This window comes from Linepithema humile, chromosome 2 (genome assembly GCF_040581485.1).
Source record: "Linepithema humile isolate Giens D197 chromosome 2, Lhum_UNIL_v1.0, whole genome shotgun sequence".
In the NCBI taxonomy this organism is placed as follows: Eukaryota; Metazoa; Arthropoda; class Insecta; order Hymenoptera; family Formicidae; genus Linepithema; species Linepithema humile.
Window position 1 is genome coordinate 12227396 of NC_090129.1, and position 17289 is coordinate 12244684.

Consider the following 17289-nt stretch of genomic DNA (forward strand, 5'->3'; position numbering starts at 1 on the left):
TTATTATTTATTCACTAAATCTAAATTTAGCTACAGGAATAAACAAAATAATTTTCTCTGCGATTAAATTCTAATTGTATGTATATGAAAATAATAAGAATGTTAAAATTGATCATATGAATCTTTTGAAATAGTCCATAAAATAATTGTCATCAATAAAAAGTGTATTGATAATAAATAAATATCTTAATTTACATCTAGTACTTTAATTGCGTTATAAAGATATCTCAAAATATGCATAAAGGAATAAAAATATTCTCAATGTATCGAAATGTTCTCAAAATATACAGCCTCGAAGAATGTCTCCAATAAGTGCTTTAAGTATTTTATAAATATGTATATTATAAAAAATATATATGTATTATATATAATTTGAAATAAATTTAACTAACTTGCATATAATATATTTAAATTAATAGATATAAATTAAGATAAGTTTTATTATCAATAAATATTTTTATTGAAGATAGTAATTTTAAAGACATATTTCAAATAGTTTAAATATGTCAAAAATCTTAAAGTATAAATAAAATTTTATATTGTACTATAAGGTGATATAGTCTCTATAAAATCAATAAAACAAGGCACAAAACATGCGTTGTACATATAGTATATGTATATATAAATATACAAAGTACTATTTGGAGACATTTCTTCGAGCATGCGTATACTTTGAGGATATTTTGATACTATTGCCCAACATATGTGTACTTTAAGGACTGCAATTTATGATACTGACTGGACATAGACGCCAACCAGTATTATTTTATAGCATTTGTCTTCAAACTATACATTGACTATCATTCAATTATTTAATGAATTCATTAAATGATTTCTGTTTAACATAAGAATGAAAAAAATTATATGTTTAATAATAAATAATTTTAATATTATTACATATTTAGTAATCGGTATAAAAAGAAAACTGTGGATATATTTGTCTTTAAAATCTATTAATTAGATAATTTAAGAAATGTCTTATATTAAGTTAGAGAGAGGTAAATTTTAAAATATTCTAATTTGGTGAAAAAATGTGTTTTTTATATTATTCAATTAAAAATCGTACTTATGCCCAACTTCAATAATGCATTTTAAGATGTTCTTAAATAATAAATTTTAGCTTTTGAAAACATTTTATGTTCACACTCATACATTTGATACATAAATATTTATATTTAAAAAAATTTTTTATTATTTCATATTTTTTATTATTTATTCACTGAATGTAGGTTTAGCTACAACAATAAACAAAATCATTTTTTCTGTGATTAAATTTAAATTATATATGAAAATAATAAAAATATTAAGGTTCCTGAGTAGTCGCTGCGGCCATACTAGATTTGTGACGTCATAAGCATTCTTGCTTATGACGTCACAATCATTTCTGATACGTAAAGGTTCTTGCATGCTATTTGTAAATAAAGACAATTTGGATAAGACAAAATAATAAGAACTATTCTTCCTGTCGCTTATCATCAGTAAATAGTCGTGAAAAAGTGAAGCCTAGGAGGAAAGGATAGTTTTGGCCCATTTTTATAAGTATTTTAAAGTAATCACATTATTTTGTTTTATTCAAATTGTCTTTATTTACAAATGTCATTTCTTGCTTCTGACGTCACGATTTCAACATGGTTGCGGCGAGTACTAAAGAGCCTTAAAGTCAGTAATATGAATTTGGAATATATCCATAAAATCACTGTCCTCAATAAAAATATTCATTGATACTAGGTGCGCAACTAAGTTTCCGGGTTTTTTTTATCAATGCAAAATGGAAAATTTCAAGAGAAATACAAAAAACGATTTATTCAAAGTATCGTCCCTCGCTAGCTACACATTTTTGCCATCTCTCTGGCAATACATGAATACCGCGACGATAAAACGATGCGTCTTTGAATCGAAACCATTCATCCAACCAGTTTCGCACTTCTTCGAAATTGGCCAAGTGTAGCCCAGCCAAGCCATGCGCCATCGACCGGAACAAGTGATAATCGGAAGGGGCCAGGTCTGGTGAATACGGCGGGTGCGGTAGCAGATCCCATTTCAGCGTTTTGATGGTGTCCTGGACGATGGAAGTGCGATGGCACGGAGCGTTGTCGTGCTGCAATATCACTCGTTCGTGTCTCGTGTCCCATTCTGGCCGTTTTTCGAGCAATGCATGGTTCAAATTTATCAATTGTTGTCGATAGCGATCCCCATTGACAGTTTCGCCCGGTTTCAGCAGCTCATAGTACACGATTCCTTTCTGGTCCCACCAAATGCAAAGCATTGTCTTCTTTCCGAAGCGATTTGGCCGTGCCGTCGATGTTGATGCTTCGCCAGGTAAAAGCCACGATTTTTTGCGTTTGGGATTCTCGAAATATATCCACTTCTCATCGCCAGTAACAATTCGATGCAAGAAACTCTTTCTTTCATGCCGCAAAAGCAAAATTTCGGAAGTGGCTCTTCGATATTCCATCTGTCTCTCAGTCAACTCATGCGGCACCCATTTTCCTTCTTTTTGAATTTTTCCCATGGCATGTAAACGTTTGGAAATACCTTGGCGAGTCATGTTTAATGCCTCCGCAAGTTGATCTTGTGTTTGTGTATCATCTTCATCCAATAACGTTTGCAGATCGGCGTCCTCAAATGTTTTTGGTCTTCCGGAGCGCTCCTTGTCCTCAGTGTCGAAATCGCCACTTCTGAAGCGTTTAAACCAATCTTCACAGGTAGTTTTCGATGGTGCATGTTCGCCGTAGGCTTTTTCAAGCAAACGACGTGCTTCAGCTGCATTTTGTTTCAAGTTGAAGCAGAAAAGCAAAGCTTCCCGCAAATGCTGTTTATTTGGCACAAAACTCGACATCTTTCTTGTTAGAAAAAATATTTTTGCGTTGCGATATCTGTTGGTATTATGACTGGTTATTGTTGACAGATGTCCAAGTTAATAAAAAAACACAACTTTAGACATGTATATCGACTACATGTATCGTTAGCGCCATCCATGTGTAAAACCCGGAAACTTAGTTGCGCACCTAGTAATAAATAAATATCTTAATTTATCTCTACTAATTTAAATGTTATATATATACAGGGTGTTTCATAATGTCCGTGCCAACGCTCGTGTGCGAATAGAGTGCGGTAAACTGAATAGAAAAGTCCTTTACCGTTTTGCAAATTTCGCAATAGTAATTGAGATATTAATTAAAAGGGATTGACGAATAATCGCGCGTTGATCGCGGCTAGATCGTAGGCTGTACGCTCTAGGCGTGACAGCAATGAGAATCGCATGGCAACGTAAAATAACAACGCATATCACTCCTGCTCTCGCTACGTGTTATTTTTCGTTGCCATGCGATCCTCGTTGTTGTCACGTTTAAAGTGTACAGTCCACAATCTAGCTACGCGCAACGCGCGATTATTCGTCAATCCCTTTTAATTAATATCTCAATTACTATTGCGAAAATTGTAAAACGGTAAAGGACTTTTTTATTCAGTTTACCGCACTCTATTCGCACACGAGCGTTGGCACGGACATTATGAAACACCCTGTATATAAATAATATATATACTATTAATTAATTTTCTTTCATATATATTCCGTCGTATGCCCATCATATAATTTGAGGACAGTCGATCGTACACAATTTGAGTATGTCGATCGTAATGTGAGGATAGTCTCCGATCAATGCCTTTGTTCAAGAAATCTTAAAGTATAAATAAAATTTTATATTGCATTTTAAGGTGATGTAGTCCCCATAAAACCAATAAAACGGAAATATCCCAAAATATGGGGTGTACACATATATATATATGTATATTGTATATATACATAGAGTATTTATTGGAGACATTTTTAAAAGTGTGCGTATACTTTGAGGACTTTTCGATACCTTGGGGACATTTTTATTCTTTTATGGATATTTTGAGATTCCTTTATATGATTTTCATTGCACGTTATTTTGCCATTAATTTTGCATTTCAATTACACGTAATTTACATAATGAACAAAATAAATTTAATTAATCAAAATTATAACCCATTTAATGAAAATATTTTAGCAAATGGCAGAGCGATGGCATGACGTAATCAAAAATTTAATTTTGTTATATGATTATTAATTTTGCTCATTTTCTATTACCTTCTTATATTCACTCATTTTTTTTAAAGAAATACGGATACAAAAAATATATTTAACAAAAGAAATCTGTACTTTAATTGCATAAAATATGCTTGAAAAACTTTGAAATAAGACACTTATTTTGACAACAAAATATACTCTAAAAGTTGAGATAAAACGTTTAATTTAAGGACATTTCCGTCGTATGCCGATCATATAATTTGAGAACAGTCGATCGTACATAATTTGAGGTATGTCGATCGTATAATGTGCGGATAGTCCCAATCAATGCCTTTGTTCAAAAAATCTTAAAGTATAAATAAAATTTTATATTGCATTATAAGGTGATATAGTCTCCATAAAACCAATAAAACGCAAATATCCCAAAATATGCGTTGTACATATATATTTGTATATTGTATGTATATATATATATATATATTTATATATATATATATACACATAGAGTATTTATTGGAGACATTTTTTCGAGCGTGCGTATACTTTGAGGACATTTTGATACTTTTGTCTAACATATACTTTGAGGACTGCAAATTATGATATTGACTGGATGTAGGAGCCAATTAGTATTATTTTATAGCATTTTCCTCAAACTATACATTGACTGTTATTCAATTATTTAATGAATTCATTAAATAATTTCTGCTTAACATGGGAATAAAAACTCATTATGTGATTAATAATATAATAAATAATTTTAATATTATTACAAAATTAGTAATCAGTATAAACAGAAAGCTTTTTATATATTTGTCTTTGAGTTTTATTTAAAATATGTATAATATTTAATATACTTTATACATAAATATTAATAATTTTTAAGTTTTTTCTATTATTTAATTTTTTTATTATTTATTCACTGAATGCAAATTTAGCTACATCAATAAATAAAATAATTTTTACTGCAATCAAGTTCTAATTGTATATGTAAATAACAAGAATGTTATAGTCAAGAATATGGACTTTTTGGAATACGTCCATCATTATCCCCAATAAAAAGATTCATTGATAACAAACAAATATCTTAATTTTTATATACCAATTTAAATGCGTCATAATATAAGTTCGTTAAACTTATTTCATTTTTTATATAAATTACGTGTAATTGAAATATAGGATTAACTGTAAAATAATGTGCAATAAAAACTATATAAATTTGAGATCCCAAAATATGTATAAAAAAATTAAAATGTTCCCATTGTATTGAAATGTTCTCAAAGTATATATAGCCTCGAAAAATGTTTACAATAAGTGCTTTAAATATATTATGAATGTATTATTATAAGAAACATATATGTATTATATGTATAATTTCATATAAATTTAGTTAACTTATATATAATATATATATATAGGGTGTTTTATAATGTCCGTGCCAACGCTCGTGTGCGAATAGAGTGCGGTAAACTGAATAGAAAAGTCCTTTACCGTTTTGCAATTTTCGCAATAGTAATTGAGATATTAATTAAAAGGGATTGACGAATAATCGCGCGTTGATCGCGGCTAGATCGTAGGCTGTACGCTCTAGGTGTGACAGCAATGAGAATCGCATGGCAACGAAAAATAACAACGCATATCACTCCTGCTCTCGCTACGTGTTATTTTTCGTTGCCATGCGATCCTCGTTGTTGTCACGTTTAAAGTGTACAGTCCACAATCTAGCTACGCGCAACGCGCGATTATTCGTCAATCCCTTTTAATTAATATCTCAATTACTATTGCGAAAATTGCAAAACGGTAAAGGACTTTTTTATTCAGTTTACCGCACTCTATTCGCACACGAGCGTTGGCACGGACATTATGAAACACCCTGTATATAAATAATATATATACTATTAATTAATTTTCTTTCATATATATTCCGTCGTATGCCCATCATATAATTTGAGGACAGTCGATCGTACACAATTTGAGTATGTCGATCGTAATGTGAGGATAGTCTCCGATCAATGCCTTTGTTCAAGAAATCTTAAAGTATAAATAAAATTTTATATTGCATTTTAAGGTGATGTAGTCCCCATAAAACCAATAAAACGGAAATATCCCAAAATATGGGGTGTACACATATATATATATGTATATTGTATATATACATAGAGTATTTATTGGAGACATTTTTAAAAGTGTGCGTATACTTTGAGGACTTTTCGATACCTTGGGGACATTTTTATTCTTTTATGGATATTTTGAGATTCCTTTATATGATTTTCATTGCACGTTATTTTGCCATTAATTTTGCATTTCAATTACACGTAATTTACATAATGAACAAAATAAATTTAATTAATCAAAATTATAACCCATTTAATGAAAATATTTTAGCAAATGGCAGAGCGATGGCATGACGTAATCAAAAATTTAATTTTGTTATATGATTATTAATTTTGCTCATTTTCTATTACCTTCTTATATTCACTCATTTTTTTTAAAGAAATACGGATACAAAAAATATATTTAACAAAAGAAATCTGTACTTTAATTGCATAAAATATGCTTGAAAAACTTTGAAATAAGACACTTATTTTGACAACAAAATATACTCTAAAAGTTGAGATAAAACGTTTAATTTAAGGACATTTCCGTCGTATGCCGATCATATAATTTGAGAACAGTCGATCGTACATAATTTGAGGTATGTCGATCGTATAATGTGCGGATAGTCCCAATCAATGCCTTTGTTCAAAAAATCTTAAAGTATAAATAAAATTTTATATTGCATTATAAGGTGATATAGTCTCCATAAAACCAATAAAACGCAAATATCCCAAAATATGCGTTGTACATATATATTTGTATATTGTATGTATATATATATATATATATTTATATATATATATATACACATAGAGTATTTATTGGAGACATTTTTTCGAGCGTGCGTATACTTTGAGGACATTTTGATACTTTTGTCTAACATATACTTTGAGGACTGCAAATTATGATATTGACTGGATGTAGGAGCCAATTAGTATTATTTTATAGCATTTTCCTCAAACTATACATTGACTGTTATTCAATTATTTAATGAATTCATTAAATAATTTCTGCTTAACATGGGAATAAAAACTCATTATGTGATTAATAATATAATAAATAATTTTAATATTATTACAAAATTAGTAATCAGTATAAACAGAAAGCTTTTTATATATTTGTCTTTGAGTTTTATTTAAAATATGTATAATATTTAATATACTTTATACATAAATATTAATAATTTTTAAGTTTTTTCTATTATTTAATTTTTTTATTATTTATTCACTGAATGCAAATTTAGCTACATCAATAAATAAAATAATTTTTACTGCAATCAAGTTCTAATTGTATATGTAAATAACAAGAATGTTATAGTCAAGAATATGGACTTTTTGGAATACGTCCATCATTATCCCCAATAAAAAGATTCATTGATAACAAACAAATATCTTAATTTTTATATACCAATTTAAATGCGTCATAATATAAGTTCGTTAAACTTATTTCATTTTTTATATAAATTACGTGTAATTGAAATATAGGATTAACTGTAAAATAATGTGCAATAAAAACTATATAAATTTGAGATCCCAAAATATGTATAAAAAAATTAAAATGTTCCCATTGTATTGAAATGTTCTCAAAGTATATATAGCCTCGAAAAATGTTTACAATAAGTGCTTTAAATATATTATGAATGTATTATTATAAGAAACATATATGTATTATATGTATAATTTCATATAAATTTAGTTAACTTATATATAATATATATATATAGGGTGTTTTATAATGTCCGTGCCAACGCTCGTGTGCGAATAGAGTGCGGTAAACTGAATAGAAAAGTCCTTTACCGTTTTGCAATTTTCGCAATAGTAATTGAGATATTAATTAAAAGGGATTGACGAATAATCGCGCGTTGATCGCGGCTAGATCGTAGGCTGTACGCTCTAGGTGTGACAGCAATGAGAATCGCATGGCAACGAAAAATAACAACGCATATCACTCCTGCTCTCGCTACGTGTTATTTTTCGTTGCCATGCGATCCTTGTTGTTGTGACGTTTAGAGTGTACAGCCCACGATCTAGCTACGCGCAACGCGCGATTATTCGTCAATCCCTTTTAATTAATATCTCAATTACTATTGCGAAAATTGCAAAACGGTAAAGGACTTTTCTATTCAGTTTACCGCACTCTATTCGCACACGAGCGTTGGCACGAACATTATAAAACACCCTATATATATATATATTATACAGGGTGTCCGACAATTGCTGAATCACCTCTCGGGTGTAGGTAGAGCGGGTTAAACCGAGTAGAAAAGTCCTCTACCGTTTTGCGATTTTGGCAATAATTAATGTGAAATTAATTAAAGAAGATCGGCCAATTTCCGCGAGTCTAAGCGCGCAGCGAGAAGAGACAGCCCACTGTTACGTGGTCGCTAGAACGCAAGGATCTAGCGTTCAGCACCGCTCGTATGTTGCCGTTGTCAACTGTAGAGCGCTCCTCCCAACGCTTCATCGTGTGCCTAGTAACCAAATAACAGTGGACTGTACCGCCACGGGTCTTTTCTCGCTGCGCACTTAAACTCGCGCGAATTGGCCGATATTTTTTAACTAATTCCTCATTAATTATTGCAAAAATCGCAAAATGGTAGAGGACTTTTCTACTCGATTTAACCTGCTCTACCTACACTCGAGAGGTGATTCAGCAATTGTCGGACACACTGTATATAAGTTAATTAAATTTATATGAAATTATACATATAATACATATATGTTTCTTATAACAATACATTCATAATATATTTAAAGCACTTATTGTAAACATTTTTCGAGGCTATGTATACTTTGAGAACATTTTAATACAATGGGACCATTTTAATTTTTTTATACATATTTTGGGATTTCAAATTTATATAGTTTTTATTGCACATTATTTTACAGTTAATCCTATATTTCAATTACACGTAGTTTATATAAAAAATAAAATAAGTTTAACGAACTTATATTATGACGCATTTAAATTGGTAAATAAAAATTAAGATATTTGTTTGTTATCAATGAATCTTTTTATTGGGGATAATGATGGACGTATTCCAAAAGATCCATATTCTTGACTTTAACATTCTTGTTATTTACATATACAATTAGAACTTGATTGCAGTAAAAATTATTTTATTTATTGATGTAGCTAAATTTGCATTTAGTGAATAAATAATAAAAAAATTAAATAATAATAAAACTTAAAAATTATTAATATTTATGTATAAAGTATATTAAATATTATACATATTTTAAATAAAACTCAAAGACAAATATATAAAAAGCTTTCTGTTTATACTGATTACTAATTTTGTAATAATATTAAAATTATTTATTATATTATTAATCACATAATGAGTTTTTATTCCCATGTTAAGCAGAAATTATTTAATGAATTCATTAAATAATTGAATAACAGTCAATGTATAGTTTGAGGAAAATGCTATAAAATAATACTAATTGGCCCCTACATCCAGTCAATATCATAATTTGCAGTCCTCAAAGTATATGTTAGACAAAAGTATCAAAATGTCCTCAAAGTATACGCACGCTCGAAAAAATGTCTCCAATAAATACTCTATGTGTATATATATATATATATATATATATATATATATATATATATATACATACAATATACAAATATATATATGTACAACGCATATTTTGGGATATTTGTGTTTTATTGGTTATATGGGGACTATATCACCTTATAATGCAATATAAAATTTTATTTATACTTTAAGATTTTTTGAACAAAGGCATTGATTGGGACTATCCGCACATTATACGATCGACATACCTCAAATTATGTACGATCGACTGTTCTCAAATTATATGATCGGCATACGACGGAAATGTCCTTAAATTAAACGTTTTATCTCAACTTTTAGAGTATATTTTGTTGTCAAAATAAGTGTCTTATTTCAAAGTTTTTCAAGCATATTTTATGCAATTAAAGTACGAATTTCTTTTGTTAAATATATTTTTTGTATCCGTATTTCTTTAAAAAAAATGAGTGAATATAAGAAGGTAATAGAAAATGAGCAAAATTAATAATCATATAACAAAATTAAATTTTTGATTACGTCATGCCATCGCTCTGCCATTTGCTAAAATATTTTCATTAAATGGGTTATAATTTTGATTAATTAAATTTATTTTGTTCATTATGTAAATTACGTGTAATTGAAATGCAAAATTAATGGCAAAATAACATGCAATAAATATCATATAAAGAAATCTCAAAATATCCATAAAAGAATAAAAATGTCCCCAAGGTATCGAAAAGTCCTCAAAGTATACGCACACTTTTAAAAATGTCTCCAATAAATACTCTATGTATATATACAATATACATATATATATGTGTACACCCCATATTTTGGGATATTTCCGTTTTATTGGTTTTATGGGGACTACATCACCTTAAAGTGCAATATAAAATTTTATTTATACTTTAAGATTTCTTGAACAAAGGCATTGATCGGAGACTATCCTCACATTACGATCGACATACTCAAATTGTGTACGATCGACTGTCCTCAAATTATATGATGGGCATACGACGGAATATATATGAAAGAAAATTAATTAATAGTATATATATTATTTATATACAGGGTGTTTCATAATGTCCGTGCCAACGCTCGTGTGCGAATAGAGTGCGGTAAACTGAATAAAAAAGTCCTTTACCGTTTTGCAATTTTCGCAATAGTAATTGAGATATTAATTAAAAGGGATTGACGAATAATCGCGCGTTGCGCGTAGCTAGATTGTGGACTGTACACTCTAAACGTGACAACAACGAGGATCGCATGGCAACGAAAAATAACACGTAGCGAGAGCAGGAGTGATATGCGTTGTTATTTTCGTTGCCATGCAATTCTCATTGCTGTCACGCCTATAGCGTACAGCCTACGATCTAGCCGCGATCAACGCGCGATTATTCGTCAATCCCTTTTAATTAATATCTCAATTACTGTTGCAAAAATTGCAAAACGGTAAAGGACTTTTCTATTCAGTTTACCGCACTCTATCCGTACACGAGCGTTGGCACGGACATTATAAAACACCCTGTATATGTATATGTATATATGTATAAAAGAAAATTAATTAATAATATATATATATACAAAATAATCATTTTGATATTTAAAAATGCGTAAACATACGCATAATACGGGAGCGCGCTCGGGGCACGCGCCTCAGTCACGCGATTCAACCGCCCGGCTGTCCAGCCGACCGTATTGCTCTCTCACTCACTCTACCCTACTCGAGTGTCGAGTGAGTGAGACAGCTATTGGACGGCATTAACGCATAGCACGTCGCATATCTCTTTCTCTCTCCATCGTCCGTCTTGCGCGAGGGATGCAAGATAGAAGCGCGCCCCACTACTATTCCCCCACTACCCTACTACTGTCCCCCTGCCCCACTACTCGGCCCCTCGTGTCTCGCGTGATCGCGTCAAGCGTTGGTCCGTCCTAGGTAGTCCTAGGGATCCCCCGAAATTTAATTACGGACGGCATTAACGCGATATTGGCGGTATTAACCGATTCGTGTACACAATTGCAATAGTGTGCCGCGACCCCAAAGAAACGATTCTAAAAAGTGAATCAGTTTAATTGTTAAACTTTTTTTCAGAAAGTGTCTGCACAAGATAACCACAATCTTAATCAAAGAAAGTCGATAATATATACTTGCCAAACATTTCTTGCAGTCATGTATTCATTAATAAAATTTGATAACCAAGAATGCCTTGTAACTCTTTCAAAAAAAGTAAAAATTATTGAAGGAAAAGATTGTCTTGTTAAAGTAAAGGGATCGTCATATGAATGCTGTTTATTAAACACTGATGGTACGTTAATTCTAATAATCTATAAATATAACCTATTAGATAAGTTTTATAGTAAGTATAGTTTAGGGACGGATGACTGTTTATTTTGTATTTTGATTATATTTATTATTATTATTACTATTATATAGTAAATATTTTACATACATTTTGATATCAAATTTTAATTATTAATTTTTAGATTCATATACAGTTTTACAAAGAAAGCTAGACGATATTAACAACGGTATGAGTAATAGAAAAGATGAATCGAGATCACTGCTATCACCTAATCAAACACGATATTCTAACTTTATAAAAGACACTAATTGTTCGACACCTATTAAAATACCACCAACGACAGAGAATCAATTTGATATGCATTTATCTGCAATTCATCAAAATTCAACCGACATATTTATTGAAAGTAGTTCGCCTAGCGGTGTGTCAGAAATTATGAAAGTTGTCGGAGATGATTGGCTAAAAAATTTGAGTATGGAATCAAATGTCACGGAAAAAAATATTTCCTCCATTACTGAAGAACAAGTTATCGAAAATTCTGATAATATAATCAAAAACGGGGAAAAATCTTGCGATCACATTGTGAATTTTTCATATCAAAATAACATGGAATCTAACATTATTGGAAAGTCTAATTCAAAAGAAGACAATGATACAACGGCAGATAACAAATGTGAAGATAGTTCGAATTATGTACCAAGCAGTAGTATCACTACAATAAATGAAACAAATTCTAACGTAAATGATAAATTAAATTTTTCCATTAATAATAATGCACCTTCAGTTGATATTCGTGACATTTATGTACCTGTTTCTCAAAGCAAAGATCATTTACTTAAACAATATTTTTGTCTTTATTGCAAAAAGCTCCAAACAAAATTTGCTCGGCATTTGGAATTAAAACACAAAAAAGAACTAGATGTTAAAAAATTTATGCATTTTCCAAAAGGCAATCCAGAACGACGCAAAATTATTGAAAAAATTCGGAAATATGGAAATTATCTTCATAACACCGATGCCAATTTAAATACAGGAGTTCTCATAACTTGTCGACGTACTCAAACAAAATTTAAAAATACGGTTGAAAGCTACGTATGTTGCAGTCATTGCAAAGGATTTTTTTCTAAGAAAACTTTAAGAATACATTTCAAGAAATGTAACCCAGCTTATGAGAAAGGTCAAAAAAATCAACTTGTGAAAGGGAAACAGTTAATGGGATATATACATTGTGATGCTAACGATGTAATGCGTCGAAAAATTTTTCCATCATTTCAAGATGATGATGTTTCAAAATCGATTAAATACGATAAGCTTCTGATTTTGTTCGGAAATAAATTATGCAATACATACACACTTTCTCATCAGTACGATATGATCAGAAATTATCTACGTCTTCTTGGTCGTTTTAAATTGGCAATCAAAAGAATTAACAAGGAAATAACTGATTTTGCATCCATTTTTCATCCTCGATACTATGACGACGTTATAAAGGCGGTTAAAGTATGTGCAAATTATGATTCAGAATTACAGATTTTTCAAACACCTTATAATGCCACTACTCTGGGAACAATGTTAAAAAAATGTGCTCGCATACAAGCTGCTGAATATATTAAACAAGAAGATTTTGATGGAAAAAAAGCTGTTGATCATTTCATGGTATTGTTTGATGATGATTATTTAGTAACAATTAATAAAAAAGTTATAGAGGATCGGACAAATAAACGTCGAGAAAAACAAATTGTCCTTCCATCAAAATCAGATATTCAAAAATTGTATAATTATACGAAAAATATGTGTGAGGAGGCTATGAAAATTCTTGAAAAAGAGTTTGATCTTAGTGCATAAAAAATGTTAACAGAAGGCAGTCTTATTCTCGTCCAAATGTTTAATCGACGAAGAGCCGGTGAAATTGAAAGACTCTCCATTGAAAGCTATGAAAATCAAGAGACGATTGACAAAATTTTCAATCTTGACGTATTTGATAACATATCAGAAGAGTCTCAAAGACAAGCCAAACAATTTGTTCGATTAACTATACGAGGCAAGTTAGGAAGAACTGTTCCCGTATTATTGCATACATTTTTAATTTCGTACATCGATGTTTTACTCAAATATCGTTTCGAAGCTGGAGTAAATTCAAAAAATAAATATGTCTTTGCTGTACCTCGAGCAGATTCTCCAAAAAAAGGTTATGTCAGAGCTTGTGCTGTAATGCGAAAGTTTGCTGATGATTGTGGTGCATCAATACCTATCAGTTTGCGAGGAACTATGCTTCGAAAGCATATTGCTACTTACACTGCTATGTTGCGAGTAGAGGAAAATCAAGTTTCCGATTTAGCAAATTTTATGGGACATGACAAACAAATCCACAAGGATGTGTATCGTATCCCTAATGGACTGATTGATATGACTGAAATATCTCGCTTACTGCAAGCTGCAATAGGTGATAATGATGAAAAAGAAGATAGCAATGAAGAAAATGATGAAACTGATTCCAAAGACGATAATGTACAAACAGAAGGTTCGTTGATTATCGATGATCTTTGTAGGAATAATAATGTTAGTATTAATAAAATACAATCAGGATCTTCAAGAAAACGTATTTGCACACGTCAATTAAATTATGATGACGACAGTGACGATGAAATCTTAAACTCATCTCTCAAGCTGTAAGTTTGTAAAAAAATTTTTTAATATTATTGATTTATTACTTTTTAAATTTATACCTTTACTTTTTATCTAATATAATATTAATTTTTAAAAATTAATAATTTATAATAAAAATTTATAATTTATAATTTAAAATCTTTTATTAATATATAATAAATTATATTTTAATTACAGCTTTACAGCAAAGATCAGTAACACGTATTAGATGGACGGAAAAAGAAAAAGAAGTAATTAAAAAAAAATTTTGTGATATTCATAAGCTGCTTAAATTACCATCATTAAAGGAATGTAGAGCTTTAATTTATCAAAATAATTGCTTGAAAAAGAGGACTCCTGAACAATTAAAATCCTGGATTGACAATCAGCGCAAAGAAAAAGCTAGAAAAAAGAAATACTTAAATAAGAAAAACGCTGAATTTACTACAAAAATATAAAATATTATAAGTTTATTATCATTTCAAGAAGTTTTCTCAATGTTTTCAATTTCATTTTTGTGTCTACAATTAAAATTTTATTTTCTTATTCTTAATAAGTTTAACTATTTAAGAAAAAATAAAACTATCGTTAAAAATTTGTAGGTTATAGTGTTTAAATTATAATATTAGATCTGTGTGTGTTTAAATTATAATATTAGATTAGATCTGGATTTGATTACAATGTTTTTGTTTAATTTTTGCTTAACTACAATGTTTTTGTTTAATTAGATATTGATTGTGTTGAGATCTAAAGCATTTAATCACATGTTTCAGATTTTTAAAAAGTTTATATTTAAGTTTAAAAGTTTACATATATATATTATGTAATACATAATAAAAAATAAGAAAAAAACATTTAAAACCCTTGCAACTAATTTTTTTCTTCTTATTATTTAGTCACCACATGCTACTAAAACAATCTTTCTCATTCCAATTCCTTGCTGCTTCATCAGCTATTATACTCGTTAATGTTCCTTTCATTAGATTTACTTTGTCCGCTCGAACATGGGCCTACTAATCTTTTTAATATTATACGGGATGGAACCTTACACAGAATTTTATCGCGGAAAAAGTAATTTGGTTTATTATTGCAGCTAAACTTACATTCAGTAAATAAACAATAAAAAATTTGTTTAAATATATATTATATATTATAGTAATATTTATATATCAAATGTATATTAAATTATACATATTTCAAATTGTTTAAGTATGTCGAAAGTCTTAAAGTAAAAATAAAATTTCACATTGCACCATAAGGTGATATCTCTATAAAATCAATAAAAAAGGAACAAAACATGCGTTGTGACACAAAATACTTATACTGAAACATTTTTTCGAGCGTGCGTATACTTTGGAACATTTTAATATTTTTGTTTAACATGTACTTTGAGGACTGCAATTTATGATATTGACTAAATGTAGGCGCCAATTAGTATTATTTTATAGCATTTGTACTTAAACTATACACTGACTATCATACAATTATTTAATGAATTTATTAAGTGATTTCTGCTTAACATGAAAGTTAAAAATCATTAGGTAATTATAGTTTTAATGTTATTATAAATTCAGTAATCTGTATAAACGAAAATTTCTTGATAATATAAACAAATATCTTAATTTCTAGTACTTTAAATGGGTAATAATATAAATTAATTAAATTTATTTTGTTTTTTATATAAATTACGTGTAATTGAAAAGCAGAGTTAATGGTAAAATAACGTGCAATGAAAATCATATAAAGAGATCTCAAAATATGCATAAAAAAATAAAAATGTCTCCAAGGTATCGAAAAGTCCTCAAAGTATACGCACGCTCGAAAAAATGTCTCCAATAAATACTCTATGTATTGTATATATATATACAATATACAAATATATATGTACAACGCATATTTTGGGATATTTCCGTGGGATATTTATTGGTTTTATGAGGACTACATCACCTTATAATGCAATATAAAATTTTATTTATACTTTAAGATTTTTTGAACAAAGGTTTTGATTGGATACTATCCTCACATTATGCGATCAACGTACCTCAAATTATGTACGATCGACTGTCCTCAAATTATATGATCGGCATATGACGGAAATTATATGATCGGCATATGACGGAAATGTCCTTAAATTAAACGTTCTATCTCAACATATTTTATACAATTAAAGTACGAATTTCTTTTGTTGAATATTTTTTTTGTGTCTGTATTTCTTAAAAAAAAAAAATGTGTGAATATAAGAGGGTAATAGAAAATGAGCAAAATCAATAAATATGTGACAAAATTAAATTTTTGAATACATCACGCTGTCGCTCTGACATTTGCTAAATTATTTTCATTAATTTCTATTCTTTTATATTAATAATTTTGTGTGAAAATTTTAAATTTAAAAAATTTGAACACATATATGTGCCTATTAGTGTCCCTTATTTATAATAATAAAAAAAATTTTATATTTTTTTCGGTCTCACCCTTTAAAAAGTTTGCAATTGGTTTGCAATCTAGAATCTAGAGAGTTGAAATTTTATGTAATACCAATTGCAGACTTTTTAAAGGGTAAGACCGAAAAAAATATAAAATTTTTTTTATTATTATAAATAAGGGACACTAATAGGCACATATATGTGTTCAAATTTTTTAAATTTAAAATTTTC

General features: G+C 29.3%; 1 long non-coding RNA gene across 1 annotated transcript; it reads left to right on the forward strand.

The window, feature by feature from the left end:
- The first annotated feature begins 11292 nt into the window (after nucleotides 1–11292).
- Nucleotides 11293–15875, forward strand: LOC136997788 (uncharacterized). Its single transcript, XR_010888433.1, has 2 exons — nucleotides 11293–14658; nucleotides 14834–15875. It is a non-coding gene; the product is annotated as an uncharacterized lncRNA (long non-coding RNA).
- The last annotated feature ends 1414 nt before the right edge of the window (nucleotides 15876–17289 follow it).